The sequence below is a fragment of the Piliocolobus tephrosceles genome, chromosome 4 (genome assembly GCF_002776525.5).
Source record: "Piliocolobus tephrosceles isolate RC106 chromosome 4, ASM277652v3, whole genome shotgun sequence".
Lineage (NCBI taxonomy): Eukaryota > Metazoa > Chordata > Mammalia > Primates > Cercopithecidae > Piliocolobus > Piliocolobus tephrosceles.
The window spans coordinates 144337318-144342817 of NC_045437.1; positions in this window are offsets into that span (position 1 = coordinate 144337318).

Here is a 5500-nt window from a genome sequence, read left to right on the forward strand (position 1 = left end):
GGAAGGAAGGAAGGAAGGAAGGAAGGAAGGAAGGAAGGAAGGAAGGAGAAGGAAGAAGGAAGGAAGGGAGGGAGGGAGGGAAGGAAGGAAGGAGGGGTGGGCAAGGGATTTGGTGACAGAAAGTCTTGGTTAAAGTCCCTATTAGTCCCTTCCTAGATACGTGACCTTGAATGAGATATTTAACCTCTCTGTGCCACAGTTTCTCACTTGTAAAATTGGGATAACATTACTGCTTACCTCACGTGAGGCCCTGCATTTAAGGGTCGGTGTCTGTGGCTCATGGTAAAGACTCGATCCCTAAAAGCTGGCTCCTTTATTCCTTCATCTCCCAGCTTAAATGTCACTTCCTCAGAGAGCCCATCCCTTTTCACTCTAGCTACAGTGGGTACTTCCAACCCTGGCAGTGACTTTCTGTCATACCACCCTTCACTTCCTTCTTGTGTGCATCATGGTCTATACCTCTCTGGATTATTTGGGAACTGCCTCATCTCTCCTCATGCTTCAGTTAAAACATACGCTCTATGAGGACATGAACTTGAGTGTCAGAATCTAGTACAGTGCACATGTGGCAGATGGTGGATTCTCAATAAATGTAAGTTACTATTGCCATCATTCTCATTTTCCAGATGGGGGAATAGAGGCCAGGCTGAGTAACCTGCCCAAGCATCACTAGGTATGTGGCACAGCTGGCATTCCCACCCAGTGTGTCTGACACCAAAGCCATACTCTTTCCACTCCCCAGCTGGTTTTGTTTTTTTGTTTTTTAATTTTTTTTCAGAGTCTCACTCTGTCACCCACGCTGGAGTGCAGTGGCGCAAACTCCACTCATTGCAATCTCAGCCTACTGGGTTCTCCTGCCTCAGCCTCTGGAGTAACTGGGATTACAGGCATGCACCACCACACCCAGCTAATTTTTATATTTTTAGTACAGACAGGGTTTCACCATGTTGGCCAGGCTGGTCTCAAACTCCTGACCTCAAGTGATCCACCTGCCTCGGCCTCCCAAAGTGCTGAGATTACAGGCGTGAACCACCACATCAGCCCCACTCCCCCAACTTTCATGTTGCCACGAGATCAAATTCGATGTTTGGCAAAACTAGAAACTGGTCAACTGTTTTTTGCAGCACTTCTGCCTCTGCCACATCCTCTTCCCTCTTTTAAATCTACTTTTATAGTTTAGTGGTGGTCAACCAAGATCTGAGGCTACATTTCTTAGCAAGTGTTTCTGACTGACTGAATAATCAACCCTCAAAAGAACATTCTCCTCCACTTCCCAGGGCCCTGGAGCTGCCCAGTGCCATCCTAGCCACTCCACGCTGGGTTCAGGATAGGTCTCAGTAGGGCACGGTACTATCAAAGGACAACCTTACACAGACCATGAGTCACAGAAAAGTTTCAACAGCTCTGCTCCTCACTGAGTCCATTAGGGGATTGGTACACAATTTGTAAAATTTAACATGGTTCTTCAGTTTTTCAAATGACAGTTTGCCTGGGCTACATGGGGATTTCTCATTCACTCAGAGTTTTGTCTAAGAGTCTGTCCCACTCCTCTCGTAGAAGAACATGCTGATCTCCATTTGAAGAGGCTTCTAAACACCAGAAGGGACACAGCTTGCTGGGGGAAGGTCTGTAGGCTAGAGATGTGTTTTGTTTTGTTTTAAGAGAAAAGTTAGAAAGACAAGGAAATCAAGATTCTACCTCCCAACCATCCAGGTCTAAGGTCTCTCCCAAAGATCACCCAAGTGGGCATATATGACTCAAGGAACAAGAGGCAAAGCATTCAGGATGCCTTTAGAAGCCTTAGATCTAAGAACCATCTAAGACTGGGAAAGACTTGGGATAGAAAAGACCCAGAAAATCTGGGAGATCTCCAGAAGACATCTAGACCAAGGGTCTGCAAACTGTGACCTGACAACCAAAGCTGGCCTACTGCCTGTTTTTACAAATAAAGTGTTACAGGAACACAGCCATGCCCATTTGCCCATTTATTTCCATATTGTCTATAGTTGCTTCTGCACTGCAATGATAGAGTTAAGTAGTTGCAACAAAAATTTATGGCCACAAATCCTGAAATATTTACTATTTAGCTGGTTACAGAAAAAGTTTGCCACATTGTTTCCTAAACTGAGTTCTGAGAAACACTAGTATCCCTGGAATCATGGTTATTAAGAAAAAAAAAAAAAGTGGAAGAGATTACCATTTGGTCAAATATGTTTGAAAAATGCTCCATTCTGAAAAGACTAAAAAGTTTTGCAGTTAAAACAAACAGCAACAACAACCAAAAAAGTACTCTTTGAAAATTTCCCAAGTTTATTTTATTTGTCCATGGGATATTTTCTATGGTAAAACAATATGTCTGGAGTTACCGGTGGTGCATGTATGCAATTTGATAAATATCTATATAGCTCATTTATTCCAAAATGTCAGTCATTTTATGACCTTTTCGATATTTGCCAATTGTGTGTACAACCCACATACTATTTATTGAATGTATTTACTAAAAGTTTTTCTTTAATTACTCCCTTTTAAAACTTGGTCTCAACCAGTCAACAATATCCATGAAATTATGCATTCAAAATACATGCATGTGTGTGTGTATACATGGGGGTGGGTAGAACTATAAAACCAGACATATTGTTCTGTATACCCACTTAATTATCTATATACTACCCATGGAAGATGACATAACACACTTTAAGATACGTTGGATAAGTTAAATTAATTAAAAATCCAGTTCCTCAGTTGCATTTGCCACATTTCAGCTGCTCAATAGCCACATGTGCCTGGTAGCTACCACATTGGATTGTGCAGATACAGAACATTTCCATAATCTCAGAAAGTTTTACTGGACAGCACTAGGCCTTTCTAGAATCTTTTTTTTTTTTTTTTTTTTTTTTTGAGACAGAGTTTTGCTCTTGTTGCCTAGGCTGCAGGGCAATGATGCGATCTCGGCTCAATGCAACCTCTGCCTCCCAGGTTCAAGCGATTCTCCTGCCTCAGCCTCCTGAGTAGCTGGCATTATGGGTATGTGCCACCAAGCTTGGCTAATTTTGTATTTTTAGTAGAGATGGGGTTTCACCATGTTGACCAGGCTGGTCTTGAACTCCTAGCTTCAGGTGATTTGCCTACCTCAGCCTCCCAAAGTGCTGGCATTACAGGCGTGAGCCACCGCACCTGGCCTGTAGCATCTTTTAAAACTACTCAGCACTGTTGCTTCCCTCACTGTCTCCACCCCCTACTGAATTGTTTATAACTCTTCCAGCAAACCCTGAGAAGGATAGCTATCAGGATCAAAGCCAACGCTCTTTCTTCATCTTATCTCCTCACCAGAGACAACCACCCTCCCCCAAATACTCTACTTCTCTCTCTCTTTCACACACACACAAACACACACACACACACACAATACTACAATGCCACTGATTTCTACTGATTTCTACCCTTTGGTCTATACAAGAAAGATCCAGAGCTGCCTTCAGGGACCCAAAAGCCAGCCTAGAACCTACTAGAATGGCAAAGACTGAACATGGGAGCTTCCTCATTCTGGGCTGCAGGCTCTCAACATGCAAAAGAAAAAAGATTGGATTGGATCAAATATCACATGTTTGTGATCTGTGAGCTACAGCTGGCTTACATATGTGTTTAGTTTGGGCCACGTGATTTTTAAATTTTTATTTTATGATAAGAGAGATGAGGTGATATCACATTTTAGAAATCTAAATTGCCAGCTTCTCAGGAAAAATCAGATTTGCTCACATTCTGCTAATGTCTCCATACAGCAATTACCAGCTGATGCTAAGTAACTTCTGCCCCTTAAAGCCAGGCACATGCTAACTGGTTAACCTCAATCTGCACCACTCTGCTGCCCAGTGCCCAGTGTGTGATTATTCAAGGATATTACAGTGTTTCTTTGTACCTATGTGAGAATCATGTAATATGTGGCACAATAAATGGGAATACACTGGTTTTCAAGGGCTGTTTGAGCCCTGTGATTGGAACCTGCATTTATTAGCAGGCTTGACGAGTATGGGCTTGGTCTACTGTTTTCCTAAATTTGAATATCTTCAAGCTTATGATATCTTCTTCCCATGTAACATATTACTTGGCCTCTAGAGAAATGGCACTTAATTTTAGAAGAGGTCACAGAAAGCCGGGCATGGTGGCTCATGCCTGTAATCCCAGCACTTTGGGAGGCCAAGGCAGGTGGATCATGAAGTCAGGAGATTGAGATCATCCTGGCTAACACGGTGAAACCCCATCTCTACTAAAAATATAAAAAATTAGCCGGGCATGATGGTGGGTGCCTGTAGTCCAGCTGCTAGGGAGGCTGAGGCAGGAGAATGGCCTGAACCTGGAAGGTGGAGCTTGCAGTGAGCCGAGATAGCACCACTGCACTCCAGCCTGGGCAACAGAGTGAGACTCCTTCTCAAAAAAAAAAAAAAAAAAAAAAAGGAAGAAGAAGAGGTAACAGAAGCCTTTGGGAATTTGATAAAAGCTGTAGACTTAGTAAGGGTGGGAATGGACACATACAGACACAAACATTTGCATACAGTTTCAGGGGGTGTAAAGACACCCCCTCGCACCCAGCACATCCCTGGCTCTCTGAGGAGTCCTCAGACCTTCATTCAGAATCCCTGCCCTGGAGACTTCCCCTTAAAGTAGGAGATCGGTTGTTTACATCAGCTCCATTCTCTCCCAAAACTTAATCTTACAATAATAATCAAAGAATATTTAAAGCATAAGCCTACAGGGACAAAGACAATGAGAAAGAAGACAACTGCCAAAAAAAAAAGTTGGACACTAGACAGTAAATAGATAAGAGGTTGTTGGTATAATAGACTCGAGGTCATTGGTATAAGAGACTCAAGAAAGCTGAATCCTAAGTCCACAGTGGGAAAAGCTGAGAAGCAATGTGAAATGCACAGCAGACTGTCTACAAGACTTGTGAAGTGACAGTACCACTATCTCTGGAAGTGGGAGTGAAGATAAGGCCGCAAGTGGGCAGATTAGTTGAGAGTCTGTTTAAGAAGCAGTTAGATCCCAGTTCACCTCCCCTACTTGGCACAGCGGGCAACTGCCTTTCCTGAAACTTGGCAGAATACTGGCAATTTATTCATTGGAAACTTTTTTTTTAAAGTCACTGTATTTGGGACACCAACCATAGTTAAGGGTGGGAAATCATACTGAAAACAGAAGGATTACTAAAATTATACGTTCTAAATGTTGAAAACCCCATTCCTCTTCCTCCACACAGCATCTTGAACATGAGCAGCCAGACAAACATACTCCAAGCAGGAAATTGAAAGGGTCTTCTCTGAGAATCTAGCCAGTCCAAAAAAGAAAAAAACAAAACAAAACAAAACACTACCATTAGGGAACCCCCAAGGAAAGAGCCCAGCTGGTTCACCCTAAATAGCACACCAAAGTTGGCAGCATGTGGTGGCTTATGCCTGTAACCTCAGCACTTTGGGAGGTCAAGACAGGCAGATCAGTTGAGGCC